The sequence below is a fragment of the Anguilla rostrata genome, chromosome 3 (assembly GCF_018555375.3).
Source record: "Anguilla rostrata isolate EN2019 chromosome 3, ASM1855537v3, whole genome shotgun sequence".
NCBI classification, from domain to species: domain Eukaryota; kingdom Metazoa; phylum Chordata; class Actinopteri; order Anguilliformes; family Anguillidae; genus Anguilla; species Anguilla rostrata.
Genome location: NC_057935.1, coordinates 53351324 through 53368997, shown reverse-complemented (window position 1 = coordinate 53368997; position 17674 = coordinate 53351324). Strand labels below are relative to the sequence as shown.

General features: G+C 37.0%; 1 protein-coding gene across 3 annotated transcripts in view; it reads right to left on the bottom strand.

Annotated features, from left to right (window-relative positions):
* Positions 1-17674, bottom strand: part of nlgn3a (neuroligin 3a) — a 206793-nt gene that overhangs the window by 107704 nt on the left and 81415 nt on the right. The gene's annotated exons all lie outside the window — the stretch shown is intronic.

Sequence of the window (17674 nt, the reverse complement as noted above, 5' to 3'; positions counted from 1 at the left end):
CATTAACATGAACTTGAAACAATTGTAAACAATACCATGGCATTCTTGGAGGATGAAGTTGACAACATAATTAGCAAATAAATAACACGTAGATACACATGCAAATGTGTGCTGATAGGTGATATGGGGAGGTGACATACAGTAATTATTTGTATGCTTAACCATGCTTCCATTCAAATCAAACACATGCCACAGCGCAATCAGTTCTCCTAGATTATTGAATAGGTGCACAAATTCCCATGAGCATTATTGTACACGCATTTTTAAATTTAAAGGATGAATATTATGTTTTACAGTGAAACACACGTGAAGGCACACACATGCATGCAGTGCACTCAGGACTGTCAGCTGGTGACCATGAATCATTGCGTTCATCTTCATAAAACCGGGGTCACTTTGCATTCTCATCACCGAGGCCCTCTCCTGATTGAAGTGTTACATCGCGAAATAACTCAAACGTCGCAGGTGCGAGCCGTCCGAGCGCTGTCAGTAAAGTTTAGCGCTGAGGGCACGTCAGGCTCTCCGGAAGCCAGCCATAAATCTCACGGAGGCGCTTTGCATCGTGTCACCCCTGCCACTCCGCGGAAACTGGACAATGGAGGAGGAGACGAGTGCCACCCAGCATCACCGTTGTCGCCGCTCGGACGAAGGCACGTTTAGTGTCAACACGCATCGCCGTGGACGCACGAGACGCAGGGGCCCCGAGAGCCGAACGTCACGACTGAGCGCGCGCGTTGCTTCCCGTCTCGTTGGCTCTTATCTGAAGTGCACCCGGCGACAATGGAAGTAACTGATCCGTACGTAGCGGAAGTCATCGTCCGAGCACTTCACCTGTAGTGAGTACAATGCTCAGGGGAGCAGTTCCATAGACGTCACGAGAGTGAGGGGCGCACGTCAGCTCATGAGTTAGGCATAGCTGCGAGCTGTATTTACAGTTCATCTAATTTACAGTAGGTGTTATACTGACAACTTCCAAATACAACACATTAATCTGAATGACTGAAATTAATTCTCTGCTGGAAGTACAAGCAGTCAATGAATTTGTCAACTCTGAAAACTATTAAAACAATAATTTCTGTTCTGCAATCTTGTTAGACCACGTCATTATTTGTGCTACAGGGCCGAAACAATCTTTATAATCTTGTGTAGTTACAAATGCCTAATGAGTTATCAATAATACATTATACCTCACTTAAAAATACATTGTTGATTGTTAGTCAATATGAATAAATGTTAGCATATGTCCAGGGTGGCTGGATTCAGTACACCATGAAGTGTTATAATATACACTGATGGCATGGGAGCATGCCTTGAAAGAATTTTCCACATTTCTTTCTTTTTAGACCTAATTTGGAATTGGCGACAGTTACTCTTCAGATATTATTGTTGTGCCTACACTTGTGATAGTAGCACAACAGCATGATCTCTCCTGCAATGTACTCAGGTGTGAAACAATGACCACTTTACTCCCTACCATCCCCACAGTATTACAAATGATAGTGGGTATAGGTTGGGAGGGAGTACTTGTACCGAAGCAAAAGTACTGACAAGTGATTACGAATTACTGATTGTAATACAGTGTAGGAAACCACGGCTGCCTTCTTAATATCATATTTAATAATATTAATTGGTAATCATGCTAAATATTCTAAGGTGTTGCTAAATTCTGAATATTTTATAAATAGAAAAGTCCCACAGTACATTGTCTACATGTTTGTCAACCCTAATGCCATGGAACTTGTAAATTAACTGCAATCTCCTCTGTGCCTATTTAATTTGATTATAGCCAACACTTATTTTGCCCAAAGGATATGTGTCAGGCTCTGGGACCCAGCCCCTCATTTTATATGAGTAATTAAATAAAAAAGATACAATTCACAGACAAATATTGAATTTTTCGCTTATTAAAAAAAAAAAAAACAGGTGATTCAGTGGTGGCAACATTATTCACGTACTTGTGATGGTGGCATTTATTAAACCAATTACCAATGAGCCTTTTTGATCAGTTATTGGCACATAAATGCTTCTGTAATGAATTTTAAGGACTCATAAATAATGAGTCCTTAAAATTCATTATAGTCCTCTGATACATGTTTCTATTATTGCCCTTCTGGATTTTCACATTGCACATTGAGGCTAAAAATTCTCAGTTTCTTAAGTAACGTTTCTTAGGTGACTAACTTAATAACAAAATTCATATGTGTGGCTTTTAACTCTGAAAGCAGAGACTGTGGAGATATTGTTGCAGTATGAGACTGAGCCATCTTAAATTTAGTACATATCTACTGTTGTCCTTTTTCACTGTTGAAACATTGTAAAATTAAGAGACCAAAGTCTTTGAGAAAAATGAGTCTCACTGCATCCACAATGGATGGGCTCCATCATTTGAGATCTGCTCCTACAAAAACCTGAAAGGGTTTGCTTTTTTGAAACCTATTACTGCATACAAACCTACCGCACATTTCTTGTCTCACACAGCTGCCAACCTGCACTTCCACAAAAATTCCTACCGTACAATAGTAGGGGAGAGCGGGGCCAAATGTAACATGGAACAAAATTTAACATGGACTTTTTAGGTGGTTGCACTGAATGACATATTTCAGGGTAAATGTGCATAATTATTGAGATTTCTAGCCAGGCGGAAGTGCAGACACCCCCCTAACAGGGTGTTTCATTCATGCTGCAAGTGACCAAAAGTACTAGAGTATGCAACTAGAGGAGAGTGGGGATGATTGGAACAGGGGTTGGTTAGCGCACAGCAATATTTTGTCCTTTGAAGGTCACAGATACAAAATATGTTACATTAAATTATTTGTTTTCTTGAACTGCAGTCATGTATCATGTTAAAACATCTGAAAAAGTACTCCCTTTTTTGTGAAGCAAACATCAATTTTTTGTGTCAAAAGTAAAAAAATAAAAAAAAAGAGGTCTTTACACTAAACTTGTCATTAAACCATGTGATATCTAAATATTGGAACTGCATTTCATCCAATTATTAGACAAAGGAATCAGCTGTATTTTGATTTAAGATTTGAAAATCTGTGATGATTGATGTTAGCTGGTGTTAATTTCCCATCCTGATCTACAGACAATACAGTGCACAAAATAATCTACTCTCAAGGATTAATTATAAATACAAGACATTTAGCTACACAATGCAGAATCGATAGCTCAAACAATCAACAATCCTCTGTATTTGTTCACAAAAAATGAGAAATTGAAAGAGAACCACTGACAGAGGTCCCCAGGGAGGTTTTTGATATGTTGAAAATACAAAAATTCAGATTCACAGCTTGTTGTCAGTAGACTATGTGTTCAACTCAGACCAGATCTTTGCAAGTATATTTAACTCAACTTTAACTTTAGGCTAGGTGCATGTGACATTGATGGATACAGCTGTTTGGATTGAAAAAAAGAGACGACATTTGACAGGAAGCAGAGAATAATGTAGTCTTATATGTAGGCCATGTAATACGGGTAGCCCGGGTTTTTTGCTTCTAGAACCCAAAATTATAGTATGACTCAGTGTGTCAGAATCAGACACACGCAAATCTCAATATTTGATTTAAATACATATTCATTATCCTTTAAGCATTTCTCATGGTTAGAACCCTGTAGAGCATAAAGTTTTTTTTTTTTTTATCCAGAGCTGTGCTGCCATAATTTTCTGCTGAGGTTCCTACATGTCACCATGGGTGTGGGATGAAATATGAAACTGTAAATCTGTCACACTCCTGCTTTCAACCACTTATTACATAAGGGTCAACAGGTCCCCCGTTTCTTATCTTTTTTCCTGTTTCACATTTTCTGCACCTGGATGCTACATATAGCCACTTCAACTCCCATGTTCTTCCAGATCTATGGAACTCAAACATTATTCAGGGCCTGATTCATTTCCTATTCTACATCTATTTCTTTTCCATTCTACTTCTATTTGACAGCCGGAAATACTGTGGATCATGTGCATCTGTTACAGCCTACTCTTAAAATGTCTTTTGTGGCTATTAACAGATAGAGAGGACACACTTTCCCCCTTCAATTACATATTAGCCCTTATTGCATCCTTAAAAAGAGGCCATTGAGACATTATGCCTCACCATGTGGGACTATACATTCTTAGCCAATAGCAGGTGTTAGGACATTATAGTCCAGAGAGAAGCATAGTCTAATCGCTTTTCATTGTTTCAAATACTCGTGTGGTATTGGAAAATTATTATTGATTGTCTTATAATACCATAAGCATTAAAGCTGGCTTTCTTCTGTTCAGTGAGCTAGGTGGAAATTCTTCAGAAACATCAGCAGCCATACCACTCTGTGTCTTACATTACATTACATTTACATTTACATTACATTCATTTGGCAGACGATTTTATCCAAAGCGACGTACAAAAAGTGTATTTCATGGTCATAGACAACTGCTGAACACGGGTTCAGTAAGGTACAGTACTTATTTTGTACAGCTATTTCTAGCTGAGAACACAGTGAACACTGTTCTGGCCTAACCTCTGAAAATTCAACTACGCAGAAGAATAAGCTACAGTATTAGGACAAGTACAAATTACCAAGAAGTGCTGGGATGGGGCAACATGTAACAAGTGACATGAAAAAAGGGGGGGGGGGGTTAAAGAGTGAAATATACAGCGTGGTGGTGGTTAGTCTAGGTATAGTCTGAAGAGATGAGTCTAAAGTAAGTTGCTGTTGGGTGTGTTGTTCTAGGTCAGTATGGGCAGTCTTCCCTCTTTACTAAACGCAATATTTTTTATTCAGACATTGACATGAGGTTCAAACCAACACTAGGTATTGTGATCCCACTATATAGCATATGTAAGCCATTTTAATTGAATTTTTTTTCACTTGAAATCTAATTGAAAAAAAAAAACCTTCATGTACCAAAATATATGGAAATACAGAAGATAATATAAACCATAAATAAATAAGTATGATCATATAATATAAGTGAGCTTTGATATTTTTATAGAGAGGGATGACTAATAATCTAAAGCCCTTAGAATATAGTGTCAACATTAAATAAAATCAATGCATATTATACAATATAAAATTAAATTTCATATTTCTATTTGTTCTCACATGATACCTGGAGATCTTGTGGCTTTAAGTGCATTTCACATATATTGTATACTGACAAAGCTCCTGTCTCCTGTGAGTTCAATTATCCAAATTAAATCATATGCATCATTATGCACAGTATGCATATATAAATGCTTACATACATTAAAATAAGGGATGTTAAGATGAATTCTTGTACAACTAATTTGTTATCATTACTGGTTAAATGGAAATTGTGCTTTAATGTGTCATCTGAACCTAATTTTAAATTCCAGCATGTAAAGCAGTTTTAGATTAGACCTTCCCAAAAAGTGAGGTGTGGTGATTAAATTATTAAAATCTCAAAATGTAATACTATCAACATTTTCATTACAACTGCAATGAAGTGCATTGATTCTGAAACATTCTTTAATTATATATTTGTAGCCACATTTTCCAAAAATGATAAATTATACAGTTTCAGTTATGTTCTGTTCTTTTAAACACCATGGGGGGAAATATTATTTTTTCAAAAGAGTTTTAATGACTGTGCTATGCTGTGCTCTGTAAGAAAACTGCACAGGATCGAAACAGAATACGTAATAATGTTAATTTCAAAAGCACAATTTTAAGTAAATCTATATACAGCATGGCACAGGGTAAAATATGGGGTGAAAAAAGATGGAATGGAAGTAACAGAGACATCAATGGTCTAGGAAAAGAACTGTAATTGCAACAACAGGGCTTCTCTTTTGTATCATAGTGCATTTGTACACATTCCTGTATTTCAAGGAACTTGCACAAAACCCAACTTTCCTCTTATGCGTGCTAACTGTACTCTCATCCAGTGTGTGGATCCTCCAGTTTCCTCAGGTTTCAAACTGAGCATAGTTCAGGAAGAGTGACCTTTGAAGAAGGTGACTTTTTCCAGCACTGGCCACCCTGTTTGTGCATGAAATATGATGGTGATAACAGCACAGACAGGTGGTGTGATTTGCTCTTTGAAGCTGTACTCCTGGGGACAGGGGGGACAGCTGCATAGAGAAAGCCAAAGCAGACTGCATCCTTCTGGGATACCACAAAGATTGGACTCAAATGCTGTCCCGAATCACAGTTTTGGACACCTCAGTCTACCTGCATAATATCATGCTCGCAGTAGTGTACAATTTTTAGCTCTCAGAAAAGACTTGGAAAGTAGGAACATCTCAGCACATTTTTCCTGGACCTTCCGTGAACATTATTTTAAAAGGTGCTATATCTAACATTTTAACACACACAAATCTTTAAAAAAAAAAAAAAATTATAAGACACCCACAGACTAGAAAGAGTAAAAGTATTGCTTTTCCACAAAAAAAAATATATTGCTTATGAATTTGTAAGTTCAAATAAGTTTTACTGTCTGTAAGCCATGTGTGTGATTAAAATGTAGGCTATAGTCTAGTTATAGTTAACATTTTTGCTCACATCGTCATAATGTGAACATATTCATTCTGTTGGCTCGAGGTATAAAGGTATTACCTATATTGTAATTGTAATATAACATTTTGCTTTCTGTAGCCTAGCGATATCAATGATCTCATTAGTCAGATAAAACCCTGACAGGCTAACATCTGAACATTTGCTGTATTTTGCAAAATTACAACTTTAGAGCTACATAGTACTTGTGTGTAGTAGCTAGTTTTTTCAGTGAATAAAACATCACATGTAGCCTAACATGGAGCTCTTGGAACAGCAGTTGTGTTGTACAGAATGCAGATAAGCCTAGTAGTGGATTCTGAATTTTCCAACCCATTCCATAACATTTTATTATTAATTACGTCTGTGATTAATTACTTGAATGACTTGTCGTCTGACATTTTGGATACTACAACACTACATTCGGCGTTGTGCCAACACCATGCACAAACACACAGGTTGTGAGAGAACCTGGCAACCACTTGCGGGGACAAGTTTCCATTGAGTGCAACTAGTGAGGCGGTGTCATGCTTTGGGTTGGGATTTTGGTTCCCCCTTGAGGACACATGTCCGCCATGATGTTCTTCATAAGTAAGTGATAACCACTAGGGAATGTTGCAAGTAAGTTTGTCATACAATATGCCTGGAACATTTTTATGTAGAACAAAAAATATTGTAAGACTGGTAAAGTTTCCCAAACATTCTGGAAACAGTTTGTGTTAGCTGAAAATACAATCTGGCATACACTTCTTGGAGATTAAACACGTGGATCACATCCTGATTCCTGAAATTGCACGTTTTCTAAAATGTGCATCGAGTGTAATTTTTTGTTTCTTTGAATGCTAATGAACTGATGATGTACGTAATGTGGCAGATGCTGAGCAGCATTCTGTACCCCCTTTGGAGAGTTCAAAGAATGCGCTCCTGGAACTGCTATACCAGATGTGGAGGCTTATCTTTAAAGAGTCTAAATAATAAAGTCCCAAATAGCCCAGTACAAATTGACTTCAATGGGCATAATTAGCCCCTTTCTATTCACATCAGAGGGAATGCAAAAGTGAATGAGTACATGTGAATCACTCTCTTGTTGATTCAAAACCTTAGGCCATCTGAGTGGTGGCAGCAGAAGCCTGAAGTGGACAGATCCCCTGGGAGGGACACAGAGTGGAATGAAATCCAGCCCCCAAGTAGGTGAACCAGAGCTCCCCAACACTGTGCAGACAAGAAGAGAAGCACAGAGGCAGTCTATCTGATTAGCAGCCAATGATGTCTGAGTCATCATGTACTACAGTGGCACTTCTTTGCTGTTGGCTGAATGGTCCCCCCCATTCCTACATACACATGTACACACATTTTTTGGAAGAAAACCATTGGATGCCAGCCCACACCCAACCTCCAAGAAAGAGCCTCCCCTCAAACCAGCTGCAGAAAAAAACCCCAATAGTCAGTGGAAGACCTATTCCACTGACCACCCAATATTAACACTGTGTTTCACGTATGCTGTTTAACACGTTAACTTAATATGCTGAATATTCTGATTTGACCCTCATATCTATAAAATGCATATAACAGCCTAAACTTCTGAGGTCCACAACAATAGAAGGAAAATATTAATTTCCATCTTTGTAGTTAGTTTAAAGAAAAGGCAGGAAAATAAAAGCAATATTCAACTTTCAAAGTGTTCTATTTCAACAGTATTTAAAGGTAGTTCTTTGCTGTTTGGTTAAAATGGTAAAATAGTTTCTGGATGGTCTGTTGGCCATGGACAGCCTCCAAAAAACTGGTTTGGTATAATTAAAAGAAACAACAACAAAAAAAACAAACCGAAAAAACACAAACATAATATTAGTGCAAATTTGACTGCCTGTTTGAAGCTAATGCAATGTGTGATGGTCTATACCTCTGTACATGGCAGCTGCAGCAATATACAGACATTGTCAACAAATCTGGCCAACTTCAGAACATCTTTTTTTCTCACAACTTGATGCCATTCCTATGCCATGAGCTCCCATTCCCTGCTTTATATGTAGTGTCTGATGCAATGACTGACGGACATATATCTGGCGATACCCTGTGTAAATTGTGATTTTGCACAGGACACTGGGATGGAAAACTTTTTTGGCATTTTTTGGTTGATTATCTCATTTCCTCAAAACTATATATATACAGGTTGTATGTCCATTTACAGTAGCCTTACATGTCAACAGACTGACTGACTTCCTGCTTTCTCTCATGAGCAATGTCTTAATTTAGCATTGATTCTGGCATTTTCTTTATTTATTACAGATCAGGTCCACTGGATACATAATGTGTACTTAGAGATTACCTTATAAAAGGTAACTTATGTCTGGTGCAACCATGATTAGAAAATGAACAGTAGCAATTCATCAGCCTGGTGTGCAATGTGAGCAGTTTTGGAATAGCCTACCCTTATGGTTACACATTTGAATTGAAAATGTAGCTATGCAACGGTCAGGTAATGACTATGTTATTTTTGTCTAAGTAGCAGACTCTTTATATTACTCTATATCTAATTACCTCTGTTAATTAGTAAAGTAACACACTATAGAGAAGTCCAATGAGAACACATGTTTTTAAGCTTTATGTGTATTGCACCAGCAAACTGTAACATTGGTGCAAAAATAAGGTGAAGAAAGAAGTCTGAGATGGACTCCAAAAATATGGGAATGGAGTTCAAATTCTGGATAGAAACTAAAGAGCTGTAAAGAGTCAGTAGAAATCAGAAGTGGGTCCTAAAGAGAGCCGTGGGGTACCCCAGCAGAGAGCGTGGTATCATTTTCTCAGGAGCACTTTATCAGCAAAGTAAGAAGAGAATCAAGCAGAAGAATGCTAGAGCCTCAAATGACAAGAACAGAGTGATTCCCTGCATTGAAATCAATTAAGTATGAGAGACAAAGTAAGAAAAAAATGGTAAACAAAATAGATGGAGAACCAAAAATATGGGGCAGATTCACAAAAAAAAAATACAAGTAATGATATCAATAGAAATGTTTTTGAAAAAAGAACAAGATATGAGTCCTGACAAAAGTTCATCGGTTAATGCATGTAAAGAATGGAAAATAATCCAAACTGGTGACTGGGATGAGAATCACTATAACAGGAAGAGCCAATATATTAGACATGCAAAATTCAGTTAAAATATAAGGAAAACGTGTTATGTATGATAGGCAACAAGTTTATGCATGTTTCCGTTATCTTAAGCTATTGCATAATGTAACAATATTTTATAGGATCAGCACTTTTCCTTGAAATAAAGTCTCTATTTCTTGTTCTGTTGAAATGCTGCAGAAAAAGCAGAACATTTCATTTGTTTCTATAGTGTGAATGTCAAGGTTTTTGACATTAGAGGAGGGTAAACATTGTCCTAGGAAGCAATTTCTTATGATATAAGCACTGAAACACAGGAAGAGACCTAGGCCAACAACAACTTCCAAAGACCAAGGTCTTTCCAAACATGGCTCTTCTAAATGTCTCTATGAAACCCCAATACAGTAATTCATATGTATAGTTTGATTCTTACAAAACCATTCCACAACTATCCATAACATTTATACACATCCATAACATTTATTCATACACTGTTATACTGTATGAATAAATAATGAATAAATCAGTTTGGAACTCCATTAACAATAATGAAACAGTGACTGTGATGCATACTCCAATGGTAATTAATTAAAAAATAAACATCTGACCAATGTTAAAAGTAAAATCATTATTTATGCTGAACACAATTTAATGACGAGAATAAACCCTAGTTACCATAGATCTCTAACACATGGATACAGTAAATCACTATGGAAACACTTCAGAACTCTGAAATTATTTAAATGAGAAGGCATGAGAGTAAATTTAAATACCTTTCAGTATCGAGTTCACAAAGGCTCACTTCAGATGGCTGACAAAAGGGTATTCAATATCAGTGGATTATAATGCCAGAGGAAATCACAAAAGAACATTACTTATCACCAAGAAAAGCTAATGGTTATCAGCGTGTTCCACACTGTGAAGTTGAACTAAAAAGCCGACTAGACTTGGAGAAGATATTCAGCATGTGTGGACATCATTAATCAATTCTGTTAATCGTGTTCATGCTTGTTGGATGGTGGCTCCTGTCTTGCTGTGCCCTTCAATACTGGCCTGCCCTCTGTTGTCAGATTAAGCTGCTAGTTGTCCTGTTAAGGGATCTATATATTCCCCGTGCCTCGTGGCTGATATCCACTAAGCTTGTTTTTGGGAGGTTATCAGTTGCTACTGGTTGTTCTTGCAGGTTGCTGGAGGCAGTGATTATTGTCTGTCTTAAACTGCCACATATTCACAACTGGTGACTACAGTGTTTTTCCACTTCCATGGCTACACCTCATTTTAATTCAGTATACAGAATGTTTATTACATTTTTTGTTGTCCATTCCATTCATGGACTCTTGGGATCTATGCCAAAGTGCCTCACTGCTAGTTCTCACAAATTCTAACAAGTCTCTCTAAAGAAAAAATTGAAAAATGCCATTTCCCAGCCTCGGTATACTTTACACAAAGCTACGCATCATTTGAAATATTTAACTTAAATTTTAAAACCTTTAATTTTTCAGACATGCTTATTGAACATACTTTAATTCAAGGTAATGACTTGAAATAGGTACCAAAACAATTGGCTGTTATATTTGATTAAATAAGGAAAATTGTAATTTGGTGTAACCTGATTGCAGTTACACAAGGATTTCAAATGTTATTCTGACTGATAGCAATTTAAATACCTAATTTATTTAACTTTTAGCACATAAAATACATCTTACAAATGTATATGTAAGTTCAGAACATGAGACTATGCAGGGTGAAAAGGGTGGTATATATCTGCTGCCTTACAGTATCTTACAGTTGCCTTACTACTTTTTACTATGCATTTAAATAGTTGAAAACAAAAACCTATCAAAGACAACAAAATCAGGGCTCCAATGCTTTTTCCAGGTAGCAAATATACATCACTTGGTAACAATGTACAGTACAGTTAACATGTGGCAACTAGCTTGCATACGTACAATAGTAGTGATAAGTCTGACAGAATAGACAATTTGATATTAAATTTAAATGTTATCATGCAAGATCTTTATTGGAAAATTTAAGTGGAGCAGCAATGGGGCACTTTGGAATAAACCCCCTACCAAGGGGCACCACTCAATAATGTCCCCTAGAAATTTTGACTTGGTCAACATTTGTGTAAATACAAGAGGTATCATATGATTAAAACGCAATCATCTAGTTAATCACAGGGTTTCCAGTGAATAATCACAATTTTTATTTGCTGAAAGGAACCCATAATTAAAATGGTTTTCAATTTCAAAACATAGAAAAATGTTTTAAATACAAGGAAAACACAAAAACAAAAATGCAACACTTTGGCCAAGCACATCAGTGGGTTCAGTGTATGAGGTGAGACAATTATGTTGAAAGGAACACATACTTCGGGTTAAATATGGTGGCGCATGATTGTTGGTATGGGCGTGTTTTGCCCCACAGGTCCTAGAACTCTAGCTATGGTCAATGGAATCATAAACTCCAGCAATTACCAAAACATTTTTAAAAGATAAAAATAAAAACTGTCCTCCTCCAGGAAGTTCAAATGTAATCACAAATGGATCTTTCAGGGAGACAATGATCCAAAGTATACTTCAAAATAAAGCAAGGTGTTGCTGACAAAGCTGGAATGTCTTATATGGATGTTGCATGACAAAGTGTTTTCCATGAGGTCGAAATAGTTTCCAATGACTTGGCTAGAAATTGAAAGAACCACTGTTTATAAAGCACTGAACTCTTCACTCCAGCATGAGGTACAAACATGAGACACCTCACAGTGCAAGGAGGGCATCATCAGAGAATACACCAGTAGTAAGAAGATTGAGGTGTGTATGTGGGGGTTCACTGTCATTTACATTAAAGTGCTGTCCCTGCACTGTTGAACTTAAAGCTCCATCACCAGGACTCCTCAGATTTGGAGACTTAAAAAGGAGCATCTTATCAACAGCCAGAACACCTTGTCCAAAATATGAGCAAAAACATGTTTTACAGTCTTCCCTTTTACTTAAGTGACAATTCATTTCATTTTAAACCCAGCAGGAGATGAAACTATTGAAATGGATTTATGTGCTTCTGAGAAGGTTGAACTCATGCGGATTTTCCCTGTGTGAGTGTGTGTGTGTGTGTGTGCATATCTGTGCATGTGCATGTGTGTGTGTACGCATGTGTGTGTATGTGTGTGCGCTGTTGAGGGTGGTGGGAGAGAGGTATCAGCATCGGCTATATGCAAACTTATCAATAAGTAAACAGAGCATTTATGAGCTTCGGCTCATGCATTGGATGCAGTGGTATTTTACAAGCATTTGCTTAACCCAGAACTGTAAATTAAATCTGTTTAAAACTAAATAAAAACTGTTTAACATGGCAAATTCATTCCCTTGTCTAACACAACACTTTGATCACATTTCTTTTTGGGGTACTTAAAAGAAATAATAAATCAATAAAATAAATAAGAAGAGATCGCCCTTCCTCTGATCTGTTGATATACTAACACTTTCACAGTATCACTGTTCATCTTGTGATCAGAAGAGCTAATTCTCCATCTTTGGCCTTTGGGAATTTCTGTTTCTGCGATTTTCTGTCGCGATATGTCAGCATGCACAGTAAGCCATCCCCTAACCGCTCCCTATTTTTTTTTATTTTTAACATGGGCTGATCCCCTGTGAAGTGAGATCCCTTCTTCAGAGGCAAAGTACTACTAAATTACAGCTATTTCAGGGAGGTTGAGAGTTTTGTAGAATATAGTAGTCTCTGTTACTGTGAGGTTAGGCCACATGAACAGCAATTGAAGTCACTGTCACTGTCTATTGGTTATGCTACTTTGTCAAATCTGTCAGAGGTAGGCAATCTTGATGATGACATCAGAGTATTTCCATGAAAATGCACTCTAAAAATCATGTTCATGCATTCTTGTGAGAAGTGGTCAGACCATCGGACCCAATGGCTCTGGAGCCGAGTACTGGGAGGACCCTGTTACTAGTTATGATTCTTCAGAAATGTTACAGATATGATAATACTGAATGCTGGGGTTTAACTAGGAGAGTTGAAACTGCTCAATTGACTGATACGGAGATCTGGTCCCATTTTGAAATGACATTAGTTACTAACAAGTCACATCATCCACCATTGTTGATTTTGCAAGATATTTGTTCCTCACATGCGAGCAGGGCCAGAATAACATGAGCCTATTGGGGCACACACAAAAAGGAACTCAATAAAATTAAATAAATATACATCAATGACAGTACACAATAATTCTCATTTGAATAAAAAAGTATTATTGTTTTGTGGTGAGTGATATGAAGTGGCCAATAACTAAAAAAAATCTTCCTGAACAGACAAATATTTAGCACATTCTATACACTTCTGTATAAGTGAATGCTTATTTGTTTATATTTCTATTATTATCACTATTTTTATATTCTCTCATATTGCTCATTCTGTTTTAATTATTGAGTTTTATGATGCTCTCTGTAGGGGAGGTCATTGCACTAGCCGTCTTGGGTTTTTTAACCTCTCATGCACATTTTCTATTACAGTAATGACAGTATAATTCAACAAAACATGAATTTATATTTGTTTGCAAATAATCTAAATAAATAAAACATTCTAAATAAAAAAAGAAGTCATTAGTGGCAGGTAGCAAGTGAGTGCAAGTCACCACTAGGATTAAATTAGCCTTAACTTGCTTGCCTTGCTTAGCAATGGATCGACCAATTAGAGCAGCACAATAGAAACTAAAGAAATAAAAGGATGGGAGGTACCCATCTTTCAAAAAGAATTCAATTTATAGCTTTTAAAGCACTGTCATGGGATAGCACCAGCTTGGTACAGGTTAAGGTAACTGTTAGCCACAGCATCACTTATGCACCAATGGCAGGCAAGTAACAGAAGCAGCAGTTGCACCACACCTTCCTGCTGTGCAACCAGTAAGGTATAATCTGTAGGCTGGCTAGTCTGCTAACTAGCCCAGGTGCATTTCCAAAGCGACATGCAAGTAGGAACTTCAGTGTTTGGAAATACCCAATGTTGCATACTTTGGAAAACTGGCAACATGTTTATTGTTACCTGCTTTAATATATCTTATCTTTGGACGGAGAGTGTGCTCTAATTAGCTAGTTGCTTGTTCTGTCTTGCTCTCAATCTCATGGCAAGTTTTCCAAGAGCTAGCCAGCAGTAGGTAAAGTTGCTATTGACTTGTTAGATATGTTTACAGTAGCTGGTAGCTAACATTTAAAACAAGTTTATCTAGTCACATTTTTTGTCACACAAAGGATGTGAATAATTTTGGAGGGCACTGTATCATCTTGACATATTGCCATTATTTGACCTTTGTCAGTACATTTTAAATCTAAACAGTAAATAGAATGCTTGGTTCCCTCAAACAATTAGAGAGCAAATTATATTCATGGTTTAGATGCAAAATTATAAATGTTCAATAAACTGCCCAATTACTCATGATTGATTTATCAATTCATCAAGGGTTTATAAAATTATCTCTTATGTAACCTATATTTAAATGTGGAGATTCCACATTATCAAGCAACTGTATACTTAGGAGTGAAATACTTGCACAGTCAATTGTGTCTAAAACTGCAGAAACTGGTTGCTGATCAATTATAATTTCATTTAAATTGATATTACAATTTTTGTAATATCAACTCTAAATATAGGACTTTTTGTTTCGGCATAACAAAGCTTACAATACATTTAAAAAATTTCTTAAATTTTTACTTCTCTGTGGATGACATCAGACCTGACAAATTTAGAACAAATAGAAAGCCAAGGGTTTGTATTTTCAATAGACATTAGGTGCATTCAACTGTACAAATGTTGGTTCTACAAGAATCAAAATTATACCAATTGGTATTTAGCTTATAATATTAATTCTTTGCCTCTTGCTTGCCGTTCTGCTTAGACACAAATGTGGGCTGATGACACAGTTCTTTATGCACTTCCAAAGAACTGACAAGAACTAGGAAATGCACTGACAGCAGGTATGGCCCTTGCACCTAACTGGATGACCCTACCATGTCTTCATTGGAATGCACGTTATATATAGATTATAAATTATAAAATTAAGCATGTTCTTTCCAAAATTATTAACTGAAGCATCAGCAATTTCTACAGGAAAGGGGGAAACTTAAGTTGGTGTCTGCTTTGAGGTACCATGGCATTATTTTAGATTCTAATAAAACAAACAAACAAACATGATATTAAAGTGATCGCAAATCGCATCGACTGGAAATGTTAGGCTTATAAGATGCTATTTAACAAATGATTCAGCAAACTTTCGTCCATCGATTATCTAATAAGTAGTTATCTATTGCCGGACAAGCTGGTTTCAAACCGCTGCAACAGAATTCAGGCCTATTTGTACACACACATTTTAGATAGCGAGTCTCAAACATCACCATCAATGTAACATTAATGTCACAATGTTTTCTCCTGCACAACGTTGGGAGAATCCACCCCTTCCTTATCCAAGAGACTACTCAGTTGCTAGTGCATTACCTTGTAATCTTTCATTTACAGTACTGTAGTGCCTGACTGGCCAGTTCCATCAGGCAGCTGCAACTGGTCTAGAATGCTGCTACCCACCTGGCCTTCAACCTGCCTAAATTCACACATGCCACGTCACTTTCAAGCACCCTATACCTGGTCACTTGTGGCTGCCTGTATTCAAATCAGATATCTCACACTGACAGACCAAGCTGCAAATAATATTTCCCTTTCAGATAACGCCCCTTCAGACAATGACTACACCGCACACTCCAAACTAGACCTCTCTATTCGGCATATTCTCAGCAGCAGGCTGTCCCATCTCCCAGCAGCCATTGCTCATGGCCCTGACTCCTCTCTTCTCTCTGCCCTGTGGAAAGATCTTCCCCAATCAATCAGGAAGGGAGGTTCACTGGCTGTTTCCCACAAATACATAAAAACGCACCTTTTCAAACTACACCTCAATGTTTTTATTTAACAAAAAATGAATCCTCCTCTCCTTTATCTCACTGGTCTTGAGGCAGGAACCTTGCCAGAGGGATTTCTATTGTAATCTCTAGCTCTTGCGGTGTTTGTTTAGCATGGGGTTAAAACTAAACATTGCTGATTTGATTCTGAGGTTGGACACTTGATCAAGGTACTTCTGAATTGCTTCAGTATATATCCAGCTGTATAAATGGATTGCATGTAAAATGCAAGTTGTGTAAGTCACTCTGGGTAAGATGCCTGTAATGTAAAGCCATGTGCTAAATGACCAAATTGTAATTGTTTGCAATTTTTACCTGAGTCTGAAGAGATTCTGACATTGCACAGATGGTTTATTGATCTTAAAAATATTGCATGGCTTGGCCCTCCTCCAGTAAGCGTTCATTAAGCAGAAATAAAAAAGTAAATGGACAACAAGGGTGACCACAGCAGGTGACTGTGTAGTGACCTTCAGGCAAAGCAAATGTAGCTAGAGTGTATTTGCAACAGAAGCTTGTCATTTTTGGACCACACTCCCTGTGGGCCTAGGGAACTGTGCCAGTTATCATCCTGTTAAAAATAAGCTGAAAATATGTCTCAAAAATCAATGCTGTCTACATAAAATTTCATTTTTATGGATTGTTTTCTCCAAGTATCCATAAGTATCACTGTCCCTTTTCAACCAGACATAAATAAATAAGCATACATTTTTTCATTTCATTCGTCTTATAATAAAATGCAATATGGGTCATATAGATTTTTTTTTCTTCATTTTTTACATTTTATTGTATGATAGCTTCTGGAATTACTGCTGACTTTGTCATGTTATTGGTTTTCGCCTGCCTACAGACTACAGATGAAATTAACTTCCCTCTCTGCTAAATTCCCTAAAAAAATATATATTTCAATGTAAAAACAATTACTTAATCACACACATCTAATAATTTAATATTAATATGAATAGCTATGCATTACTGTTGAAAGTTAGTCTATATAATTTAGCTAGCCAAGGATGGAAAATGAGTATCACTTTTCACTTTTGCAGGTAGTGTACAGTATGAACATGCAAATGCATGCCTCCACACTCACATTTTAATGTATCACTCATGTTCAT